The 13,018-nt window shown below is 42.7% G+C and overlaps 1 pseudogene; it reads right to left on the bottom strand.

The window, feature by feature from the left end:
- Nucleotides 1-6,620: 6,620 nt before the first annotated feature.
- Nucleotides 6,621-6,738, bottom strand: LOC135873135 (U2 spliceosomal RNA; annotated as a pseudogene).
- Between the last annotated feature and the right edge of the window lie 6,280 nt (nt 6,739-13,018).

Here is a 13,018-nt window from a genome sequence, read left to right as displayed (position 1 = left end):
CTGGGAGTGAAAACAGTATAGCAACTAGGCACACACTGCACAGGGCATCTGGAATATGTAATATGCAGCTTGGATGTGTAAACAGGGAAATATTGAGCATGGAGATTACATTATCTCTGTATTTGGCATTGCTATGACCACTACTAGAGTATAGTGTCCTGTTCTGGGGTCCACAGTTCAGGAAGGATTTTGATAAATTGGAGAGGGGATGTTGATAAAGCAGAGAAGAGCCGCAAGCATGATTAAAGGGTTGGAAAACATGCCTTATATTGATAGAATAGAGCCAAGGAACTCAATCTATTTAGTTTAACAAAGAGAAAGTTAAGGGTGACTTGATTACAGTGTATAAATACCTACCATGGGGAACAAATATTTAATAATGGGCTCTTCAGTCTAGCAGACAAGGTATAACAAGATCCAATGGCCTGTGATCCAGAGATGGGATTGCTGACTAGATCATTGGGACTGGTGTTAAATGACAATACCTAGAAGAAGGTCTCTCCATTTCATTTAGCCTCCTGTCATGACAGGAGTAAAAGGAGGCTTGCAGAGCCAATACCCCCTCCTGCTGCTCCATATCCCCAACCTGCAGCAGCACCGTTGAGCTCTCTTAGCCCTGGTCTACACTACAAACTTATGTCAGTATAACTACATCACTCAGCGGTGTGGAAAATCCACACCCCTGAGAGAGACAGTTATATCAACCTAATCCCCAGTGTAGACAGCACTGAGTCGACAGGAGGGCTTTTCTCATCAACATAGTCACCACCTCTCGTGGAAGTGGAATACTTACACGGATGGGAAGAATGCAAGGCCATCAATATAAAAAAAAAAACAGCTGTAAATAATTCCCTGCCTTCAAAAAAATCAGGAGAGCAGAGGCCAAACCCCAGCAACCCCATATGCCCCAAACAGGACTCCCAAATTTGTATACAGGGTCATGTTCCATTCTTCTTCCCCCCATAAATCTCAGCACAACTCCCATGGAGCTCTCACTCAGCAGGACTGGCTTCTTGTTGTGCATTCCTAGCCCCCACATCACAGAGGCTAAGGTAGTAAGCTAGAGTCCTGAAATGGGAAAGCAAAGAAGAAGAAAACTCCCTCTCCCAAAATGTTCCTTTCTACCTAAGCCAAACAGAAACTCTACCCACTGCCCAATAGTCTACTAACATACTCCCAATTCCCACCATTTCCTTCTCCCTTCTTCTCAAACATCATCAGTGCACTGTCTAACTCTCACTGCAGCAAAAAAATACCTCTTCATTCCACCCACCCGTAAAAATGGTAGGAAAGACTCTGCTGGTGCAGGTAGAGACATCCTCTCAATGGGGTACATGTTCAAAGCATTGTGTTAAAGTGGATGGGAGTTAACAGCTTACAGTCTAGTGACAGTTTTAAAAATGTATCCCAAATCAGATTGCTTTTGTCTCTTAGCCCCAATTTACAGAGGTATCATCCGCATTAGCAAAGACCCTATCAAAGTAAAAATGGTAGGAAAGACTCTGCTGGTGCAGGTAGAGACATCCTCTCAATGGGGTACATGTTCAAAGCATTGTGTTAAAGTGGATGGGAGTTAACAGCTTACAGTCTAGTGACAGTTTTAAAAATGTATCCCAAATCAGATTGCTTTTGTCTCTTAGCCCCAATTTACAGAGGTATCATCCGCATTAGCAAAGACCCTATCAAAGTAAAAATGGTAGGAAAGACTCTGCTGGTGCAGGTAGAGACATCCTCTCAATGGGGTACATGTTCAAAGCATTGTGTTAAAGTGGATGGGAGTTAACAGCTTACAGTCTAGTGACAGTTTTAAAAATGTATCCCAAATCAGATTGCTTTTGTCTCTTAGCCCCAATTTACAGAGGTATCATCCGCATTAGCAAAGACCCTATCAAAGTCTGCAACAGGTCACTGATTATTCAAGGCTACAGTCTGGTTGGCTGATTGAGCCAGAAGAAAAAGTTTCAATTAGCTTACTTTAAACATCCATAACGCACAGTCAACCTGTGGAACTCCTTGCCAGAGGTTGTTGTGAAGGCCAAGACCATAACAGGGTTCAAAAAAGAATTAGATAAATTTATGGAGGATAGGTCCATCAATGGCTATTAGCCAGGATGGGCAGGGATGGTGTCCCTAGCTTCTATTTGCCAGAAGCTGGGAATGAGCAACAGGGGATGGATCACTTGATGATTACCTGTTAGGTTCACTCCCTCTGGGCACCTGGCATTGGCCACTGTCGGTAGACAGGATACTGGGCTAGATGGACCTTTGGTCTGATCCAGTAGGGCCATTCTTATGTTCCTATGTTTAAAAAATATCAAATGATTTTTCTTCATATTTGGCTTATTTTGTAGATCTTGTTGAGACTTAAGAATCAAGACAACTCTAAAGGCTGTGGGCCACTTTCTGATGTCAGTTGCACTGCTGTAAATCCTCAGTCACTCTGTTGAAGACAATGAAGTTATTCCAGGTTTACACTGGTGTAAATAAGATAAGATCAGAACCTGGCCCCATTTATATTGTAACTTGTATTTAGGGATGTATAAGAAATTAAATTTTTTGTTATAATAATTAACAAATCATTTATAATTATAAGGGACCATATTTTAAGGCATAAGCACAAGACGGGAGAGTTAAGGCTAAGCTTTCACCTAACTTTGCATTTCCTGAATCTTTGGATTTCCCAGAGTCAGTCTTTGTCTACATTGGCTTTTAGCCACTAGTGTAGCTACTTTGATGTGGCTATGCTGGGGAAACCCCCAGTGTAGACATGGAAACTGTGATTTACAGTGCTGCAGTTTACCGCTTGTATTTGTTGTGTCTCTAGCTAGGTAACTGTCAGTCTGTTTTCGGAGTGGCAGAGTGCGATGTAGTCTCATATAATAACATTTCCAATACAGTGTTGCATGGCTCTGACTTCATTTGCTTCTAATGTCCCCATAAGTGTCTGTATGAAGCATTCTGCTAACCCATTTGAAGCTGACTCTTGGTTTGTTGCTGGGTTGAGGTAGCAGATTTAGCATTTGTTACTGAATTCCTCAGAAACAAATTGAGAATGATTATCTGACACTTTCCCTTCAAGTAACCTATACGCAGCAAACATATACCTCAATGCTTTAATCAGCAGAAGTTCATTACATGTACTACTTCTGTCCACCTGGAATAAGCATCAACCACAAGTACATTTTCTTATTGTTATCTGTAAATTAGCTGAAAACCCATTTCCGTCAGTCACAAATAACTATAATGATAAGCAGCTATCTTTAAAATTAACACTGACCTGCAAGCAAACTAGTAGTTGATGTCTCACTGACTACAACTTTCAAAACTATGTTGGTTTATTTGTTTTCCATTAGGACATTTTAGTTTGTACATCTCTTCAGAAATCACAGAGCCACAGCCCCTGAATCAGTTCCTATTCTCACCTATACTGCCCCTCATGCTTGGGAGGGGCTCCCAGAAACATCCACAAAGCTACTTCATCGTCCACTTTCATATGCCTCCTTAAAACTCTCCTTTGTTGTGGTACCTACAAAAAGCTGGACAATAGTGAGGCTGCTGGTGTGTGAGACCACTGCCTATCATGCAGACCAACACTGTCTCATTGTTTCCTTGTACTCCCCCATCCGTTTGTACCGATCTGTTGTCTCTTGTTTTATACTTAGATTGTATGCTCAGAAGGGCAGCACTTTTTGTTCGGGCTCCTAGGCTCTACAGTAATATAAATAATGAAGAATAATAATAGTCTTTACCAATGAGATGTATTGGAGCTCTCTGCATTCCGCACTATAGAAGTTATGAGAAATGGTATAACTTAGAAGCTGCCTTGTCATAACGAGGCCTGATTCAAACAGACTACTCCCTACAGTTCTAGGCAACTGCACCTGCATTCCTCTTTTGTTGTCCAGCAAGGTCACCCAGTCTAGGGACCCAGCTACTCAGCCACCATCTCTCTTGGGTGGTAGAGCTCACCCCAGCTCTAACAAGGGATCTGGTAGGAGCCAGTCCTTCAAATCCCACAAAGAGGGTTTTTTTTCTATGGTTACAAGTTCATAACAGCTTTGATCTTCAGATATCATAATGCCACTATATAAATCCTTGGTACAACCACACCTTGAATACTGCATGGAATTCTGGTCACTTCAACTCAGAAAAGACATTAGAATTGGAAAAGGTAAGGAGAGGAGCAACAAAAATTATTAGGGGTACGGAACAGCTTCCATATGGGGAGAGATTAAAAAGACTTGGACTATTCAGCTTGTAAAAGAGATGACTAAAGGGGTACATGATAGAGGTCTAAAAATCATGAATGGTGTGAAAATAGTAAATAAGGAAGTGTTATTTAGCCTTTCACATAACACAAGAACCAGGGGTCACCCAATGAAATTAATAGGCAGCAGGTTTAAAACAAACATAAAGAATTATTTCTTCATACAATGCATAATCAATGTGTGGAACTCGTTGTGAGGGCAGGTTGACTCTGCATTGTATGAAGAAATAATTCTTTATGCTTGTTTTAAACCTGCTGCCTATTAATTTCATTGGGGCAGGTTCTTATGTTATGTGAACTGGATTAAAAAAGAATGAGATAAGTTCATGGAGGATAGGTTCCTTGAGGGCTATTGGCCAAGATGGTCAGGAATGCTACCGTATGTTCTGGGTGTCTGGGACTGAACAACAGAAGATGGATCATTTGATAATTGCCCTGTTCTGTTCTTTCCTTCTGAAGCATCTGGCATTGGCCACTGTCAGAAGAAAGGATACTGGACACAATGGCCATTCTTATGTTCTTATTCAGCCCGTTTTCAGCTGTTCATAATCTTTTGAAATATCCACCCTTTGGACTGATTTTTTCCATGTGTAAGCTTTCTTGAAAGTGATTTGTGTCTGTCTGTCTGTAGGAGTGCGTGGCCATCCCTCCCTGTCCATCTCAGAGGGAGGTCACTTTTGGGTCCCTAATAAGGCAAGAGTTATTGGGAGATTAGTAGTCTCTACGACCCTGACCCTTTAGGTGGGACCAAGCGGCACGTAGACCAGGGACCTGGCTGCAGGCAAGGCTGAGCAATAAAGAGTCTACGGGCTCAGGCTGTCAAACATGGCAGAGCACCCAACAGTCTAGAAGCTCAGGCCCTTGGGAAGGGCGGAGCACAAACAGTCTGATGTCCTAGCTCTGGCAGATGGCAGAGAAACGCAGGCCTCTTGGCCTAAGGTGGGAAGACTGCCACCCCAAGGGTGGGGATGGAAGCAGGGGGTAGGGGTCCCAGGCCCACCCTACTCTACCAGGTCCGAGCCCAGGGCCCCAAAAGTAACAGAGTGTTCCACCACTGGGTCAGCTAGGATCTGCCTTAAACACACTGACCTGGGTTCAGGCATTAACAAAACCAAACTACTGTCAGGTGTCCTTGGGCTACTTCCTACACTCTCCTCGCAGTGTACCTGTGGCTCAGGATCATCCTCTGTTTCCCTGAGGTGCATAGCTAGCAGCAGTCTCAGCAGCTCCTCGGTGCCCTGATCTGGCAGCTCTGGTAAATCCTCAGTGCAGCAGGGGTCCTCTTCAGGCTCAAGCCCCAGCAGCAGGCAGGAGGCGTCTCTCTCCTTCTGCGCCTCCAGCCCAACTGAGCTGCAAGGCCAGCCTTTTATGCTTCCTGTGTTGCCCCTCTGCTTCCGGCAGGGCAGGCATAGGTGTCCTGGCTCCGCCCATCAGGGGCTGGGCAGGGGTTCCTCCCTCTCAATCTCAGAGGGAGGCCATGCCCCCTCGCTACACCATCCATCTGTTGTTATTACTATTTGTATTCCCACAGTGGCTAGGATCTTACTATGCTCGGTGCTGTCTGTCCATCTGTCTGTCTGTGTTCATAAAGTTTGAGCAAAATCCTTTCAGACATTTTTTAGCACAGCAATGGTGAAAAAATCCATTTTTCCTGATTTAGAAAAATTCAAACCACATTTTTTAAAGACTAAGCTTCAGAGGGAAAATGGCTTAGATAGCTTGGAAAAATTGTTTTTGATTTTCCACAGTCACAAATGTTTGAAAGTTGCCAACCGAGCATGCGCTATAGATTTCTTCATTAAAGCTATAGCTGTGCATTGTGGGTGAAATTCCAGTAACGGGTTTAACAAGGGTAAATCCACCCCCCAAATTGTGGCCAGAAAATGGGTCCACACAGGCTCCCTGAAGCCCTTCTACACCTATTGTGTGCAGTTTTAGCCCCATTGGATCCACAGAATCACAGATCTTATGGCTTTTTCCCTGGCCTTCCATCTTGCGCCAGTGCCACAATGTACAGGGCTGGTGTAGAGGCCCCCTCCTCAGTGAGTTCAGTGGAAATCATAATGCAGGATAATAGGAATAACACAGACTGCTGTCTTGATAGGATGCTGAAATTGTAAATCAGTGTGGAATTCAGCCAGAAACAGACTTCAGCAACCAGTGTTGACAGCACCAGCATCCTAGAGTTTATCTAGTTTATGTCCCTTTACACAAAGCTTATACAAACCTGGGTCCTCTTGAGCCCAATAAATTTTGAAATGAAGAGATCTTGATTCTCCATTCTTGGAACTGCTGATTTTAATCTCCATGCATTTGGCTTTTCTCTCTCTATTTCTCCCTCAAAACATCCCCAGTTAACTGAGATAAAATTAATTTAATATACAGTCCTCAAATAAAGGACATATCAGATATTAAACTGATAAGAACAGATACTACGCTTGATCTTAGCTCATAGAAAGCCGAGAAGCGAGTTCTTCAACAGTACATTGGCAAAAGTAGTGGGGCTTTAATCATAAAATCCCAGTTTATTTGCAGTCAGTGTCTATAGACATGCTAAAATATGCTGAGAATAGACAATAAAACCCAATTTTGATCCTAACATTAGCAAGTAGGACTACATACCCTTCAAAGGAACTGTATTCACATACAACAGGGCTGAATGTGGTATTCTAATTTCAATCCCCTTGTGCTTTTTCTCCACCCTTACTGATAGATCTCACCCTTCAGTGATCTTAGCAGAGTGAAATCACAAACTCCCCAAATGATCCCCATCTGGAATGTCAGGAGGAAGGGAAATGCTTATGGAATGTTAAATGTTGAGTAAAATGTTGAGTATACAGTTGTCCTACAATCAGGAAATTTAAAATGGGTTCACAGAAACTGTAATTCTGCCCTCAATCCATGTACCTTAAAGAGGTTATCTGATCTGAACATGATCTGGTGTTCACACTGCACAGCTAGCTGAGCATGCATATGGCTGCGATGGATTCCACATTTAAGAGGGGTAATAGTCTAGGTTGGGACCCCCTCACACCTTACCTCTCCTTCGTTATATTTTTTTGTTTTAATTTTATGTCAAATTTCCCACTTTCTCGAGCTACATAGTGCATCCTGCAGGACTCTATTTTAAATTTCACACAGCAACCATGATTCTCTAGATAGCAGGAGATTTAATTCAAATAGGTGATCTGAAAAGGAGTTGGTTGGAGCCACTAAACCCTACTCTTCTAGGACCTTGCTCTGGAGATGCACTGTCAAAGTGCAGGATTCTGCACTAGATCGGTGCCAGTCTAGTCTTACACTCTCTTTAGGCAGCTCAATATAATTGTAATGGTATATAATAATGGAATAAAGAATGCGGGTCATACTTACAGGATGGGGGATTGTATACTGGAAAGCAATGACTCTGAAAGGATCTTAAGGGTCATGGTGGATAACCAACTGAACATGAGCTTCCAGTGCAGTGTTGTGGCTGGGAGAGTTAATGTGATCCTTGGATGTATAAACGAGGGAATATTGAGTACTTATTGGGTTCCGGGAAGTGGGCGGGCAAAGCCTAGTCTAGTGACCAGTGACCAGACAGCAAAGCCCGCCCACTGGTAAAGGATCCCCCCCCCCGCAGCCTAAGGGGAAGATCTACAGGACCCGAAAACCAACTGATTACGGGGGACAACTAATGTAATAATGCAGAACTCTTTATTCTCCCCCAGAGCCAGGAATGGAACTCAAAATCCCTGAGTCTCACCATTCCTCTGCTGTCAGCATATATCTGTGAAACCCACTGGCAGAGTGTCGTCCCCCCCCCCCCCCCAGCGCTGGTTGATACAGAGGATAACAACCTATATTGCTCTCAGTTACTCTGTTAGCTCAATTGGCAGGGGTCTTTGTGTTGGACCTAAAGTTTCCAACCCTGCTGATGAACCATGAAGGTGTCAATATGATGAACAATGATGGAATTGCTGTATTATTTCAATTTGCGGGTAGGGGTCCTGAGAAAAAATAATATGTGATCATGTAATTAGAGACTGTATCATAATGCATATGAACAAGGGGGGTGAATTAAGGTTGCACAGGCAGTATTAATTCTGGCATTTCCTAACTTTTGCATGCTTGATTTTGCAATCTTAATAATATTCTTTTAACATAGTTATTTTGTGTAGTAGTATATTTCAGCCTGGCAAGTAGGCTAAGAGGTGTTGGTGAATCTTTCAAGCTCTGTGCCTGAACACATCACCACAGGCGCCGACTTTCTGATTTCCTGAGGGGAGTTCCATTCCTGCTCCGTCCCAGGCCCCCGCCCCACCTCTTTCCGCCCGTTCTGCCTCTTCCCCCAAGGGCACCTAGACAACTGGTGCCTCCCCATAAGGGGGGGAGGGCACGATCTAAAGGGGAGGTCATGTGTCGTCCCCCCACTCCCCCGTGCCCAGACCACAGATTCGGCACCTATCCACACCACAACCTCAGCTACCACCTCAACTGAAGAAATCTTTACCCTTCCCTTCATTTTCTCTCCTCTGAGCTAGTGCAACTCCCTTTTCTATGGCCTTCCCAAGTCCCAGCTGTCCAAACTCAAGCACATGCAGAATACAGCTGCCCATCTATTCACACGTACAAAGAAGCATGACTGCATACCCTACCCTCAGACAATTCCATTTGCATCCTGGTCTCTTCAGGATCCAGATTAAACTTATTTTCCTAATTTTTAATGCCCTCCATGGATTTACCCCAGCCTATTTTATGGACCATGTCTCTTTCTACTCACTCTCTGCTAGCACAATCCTCTATCTGTCCTTCCACACTGCATCCCACAATTGTTTGTATTCAAGCCTTCTTCTCATCTCCGGCTACCATTTGAAATAGTCTCCCTGTGTCTCTCCACTTCATTGACTCCTCAGTTTCATGACCCTTTTAATTCTTGGCTGCAGTACTGTAACTGACAACAAGGGTGTCACTTAATGCAATTATGATCTGGGTGGCTCATGTTTACCAGTAGGCTTCGTAGTAAGCACAGTATAATATTGGTTGTACCTAGTAGGACGCAGATAACATCCTGACAAGGACTGTCTGAAGTCATTTGTGACTCTGTGTTTTACCTGTTTTCTTAGGGTGACCAGACAGCAAATGTGAAAAATCGGGCCAGGGGGTAGGGGGTAATAGGAGCCTATATAAGAAAAAAAAAACCCCAAAATTGGGACATCTGGTCACCCTATGTTTTCTGGACATAGCTCGTACTTCTGGTATCTATTTATCCTTGGATTTGTGTGTGTGTGTATGAGTGTGCGCGCAGGGGGAGTGGTGTCTATGACAAGCAACCTGTCCATTATTATTATAGTAGTTATTATTGTTGCAGTAGCGCCAAAGGCTCTAATCAGGACTAAGGCCCCATTGTACTAGCACTGTACAAACACATGAAAGGACACTATCCCTCCCTCAAATTGCTTACAATCTATGCTAAACTAACAAGTCTAAGAACCCCGCAGCAAGCAGAACCTGCCTCATTTACACCCTGTTACACCTGGAGAGAAGCCACCAAGTCAGTTGATATATGCCACCAAACATCCACCAGATTTATTCATTACTGAGCTGGGGCCAGATTAAAGCAGTGGTCTGGAGGTGAGATGCTGCATATCCCTAGATATGGGCTCTTAATGATGCATTTAGGTGCCTAGAGGGATTTTCAAAAGCACCTAGATGCCTAACTCGCAACTCCTAGGAGCTTATGAACATCCCACTAGATGTCTATCTGCAACTTTAGCACCTAAATACCTTTGAAAATCTGTCCTCAAGGTCTTTGGGCCAGGGTCATTGTCTTTTCCTTCACATAAAGCATGTTATGGCACTATATAACCACATAGCAACCACATTTCCAGTCCCTGTATTTTAGGATTTTACTACACAGGATGGTTTTCCCATTCTGTTCACTTTAGGTCCCCTTTTGTACTCATCTCTAGGATATCCCAGGAGCTAGCATGTTACAAGTGATCAGCCAACACTTATTACATGTAGACGCCTCAAGCCCTGCTCCAAGATCTCATCACAAATTTGAGAGAAAGCTAAAGCTTCCAGAAAAGATGGTAGCAGCAAAATAGTTAAATGGTTGTAGATTAAACATTTGCTCCTCTTCTGCAATCATGGTACCCAAGCCATGAAGCAAACCTGCCAGAATACCCACCTAGTATTGTAAAGACTGTTATGTCAGTCTCCAAGCCAAAGCTAAACACGTGATGACCACTGAAAGCAGGACACCAGTGCCTGGGAAACTAAATAAATATATGCACACAGCCATCCATCACTGCCATCTGGAAAAGATTGGGCTGAACGTCTTCCTGTCAGGATCTGCTACAGTATTTATTTGTGTAGCTGAGCTATGGCTTTGGGGAGTTCAGCAAAATATTTGTCAATGATGATTTGGTGAGAAGATTTGAGGCCAATTGCAAGGCTACAATTAAACCCCCTATTCAAATTTGCAAAATAACTATTCCAATTAATGGCTACATTCCCTTTTCCATGCAGGAGCTTCACATATGTGGAAACAACATGTGAGAGGTGATCTCACTTTGATGCTATGTACATATGTTAACAAAACCCCATGGATGATCTTGAGTTGGTGACATATACAGGTGTAAAGAACTCATGATGGATGATGTTGCTTCTATGACATATATATAAACTTGATGGAAAGTGAAAGCTGTTGCTTAACACAAATAATCTGATTTCTCCTTCTAATACCATAACATAAGTAAGGGAGAAAATGTCAATACAGAGGCGTACGAGCTATATAGGACAGGGGAAGGGAGGGAGGCTAATGCCAGCCAACTACAGTCCAGCAATGGAAAATGTATTGATTACATTTTTATGTGAGGATATGAGAAATGAAAACAGTTAAAGAAAAATGTGCTTCAGACTATCAAGAGAGGAAGAGAATGAGAAGAAAATATTCTTAACCAACCCATACAGAATTGAAACCACTAGATATCAGCTTTGGGGAGTGGAGCAGGCTTTGCCTATGCCAGTATCTGGTGGGTAACACATTCATTCAGCCAAATAGGCATCAAATACATGTCTAAATTATGTAGAACTCAACTGTATGATCCAAAAATGAGTGACTCCAATCAGAGAAGAGACCATCCTAACTTTGCTACTTACCAAGAGAGGGGACTGATGGAGAATATGAGAATAATAAGGAAATTAAGAAGGAGTTCCTATGAGATATATGCATGAAGAAGAGGGGGAATCACCATATTCATCAGTACGTGGGTAAGAAAAGAAAATGTTGGGAAATTAAGACTTGTAGGGCCAAATCCTTAGATCCTTACTCAGTCTCTACTCACTGCTTACACAGACCAACTCCAATTGACTCCAGTGGGAATTTGCCTGAGTAATAGCAGCGTAAAACTGAGTTTGAACATCAGGATTTGGTTTCTAGTGAGTGAGGTGCAATGAATGGAAGTATGAAAACTCACCAATATGGAAGAAGGCTGGGCACCCAGCTGGAGGAGGGTAAGGGGCGACAGGGATGCACATCATTGCCTTCCAAATCCCCCTGGAAACGCCAAGAAAAAGTTAGTGCTGTCTGAAGCTGTATTCATGTTGCCACACTCCCCTCTCCGTGCTGAACATCTGAGAGCAGGAGAAGAGCAGAGAGCCTGGAAACTCTCTACAGATGGCCTGGCCTTCAGCAGATCCCTGTGGGTCAGAAGCTCTGGGGGATGGAATTGCTATCCTTTCTGTGGGGCAGTGACCCTCCCCCAACCAATCCAAGAAATCTTCATGAAAGGATCCTCTCAAAGCTTTCCTCTTCCCAGAGAATGTGATCAAGCCCACACTAATTTTAGCACAAAAAACTAAAATTCCTCTCAGAAAGTAGTTCCAGAAAACAAGAAGCAGCCAATGTATGTCATGGGGGACTGCTTGGAGATCTGAAGTTTACAAAAATAGCTGTACTGTAAATGAAAAGTTGGGATGAGGGCAACCAAATAAGAGTAAGTTAAGATTTGAAGGGAAAAGACATGGGCAGCAAAGAACACAGAATTTGTTAATGCTGCTAAAGGGCCTCAGGGGAATAAGAAGGGATTTTATAAATGTACCAGGGGGAAGTAGAAGGGCTGGAGAGAGTTTAAGTCCATTAAGAAATGAAGAAGCAGATGAAATTAATGATGACTCATAATAGCCAAGATACTGAATTTGTTTTTAAAATTTTTGTTCCACAAGAAAATGAAAGAAAAAAGGTTTGAACAACTAAAGAAACAAACTTTTGAAATAAAGCAGCATTAAACCCAACCAATAGGCAGATAGATGCTCCTTAAGGATAAACTATTTAAAATAATTAGAATTTTCCACTTTATTACCCTAATTACAGTAAGTATTGGCACTCATATTTTCTAGATGGAGAAACTGAATCATAGAGCAGGTTAAGTGATTAAACCAGAAACAGGATCAGTGACTGAGCCAGGTACAGAACCCAGTAATCAAACATTTTTAAATCTGCAAGACTGGATAACTTGCACCAAGGAGTTTTAAAAGAATTGGGCTAAAAGAGAAAGTTCCAGTGGACTGGAAAACAGATAATGTTGGTTGTGCTAATATTTAAAAAGGTAAATGGACCAACATAACCATAACCTAGTTAGTCTGACATCAATCCCGGACAAAATCATGAAATGGCTGATACAGGATGCAATTAGTAAATAAATAAAGGATGGTTGCATAATTAATACCAATCAACACGGTTTATGGAAATCAGGTCTTGTCAAA

The sequence above is a fragment of the Emys orbicularis genome, chromosome 1 (genome assembly GCF_028017835.1).
Source record: "Emys orbicularis isolate rEmyOrb1 chromosome 1, rEmyOrb1.hap1, whole genome shotgun sequence".
NCBI classification, from domain to species: domain Eukaryota; kingdom Metazoa; phylum Chordata; order Testudines; family Emydidae; genus Emys; species Emys orbicularis.
The sequence above is the reverse complement of the archived record's forward strand: the minus strand, read 5'-3'. Positions and strand labels throughout refer to the sequence as shown.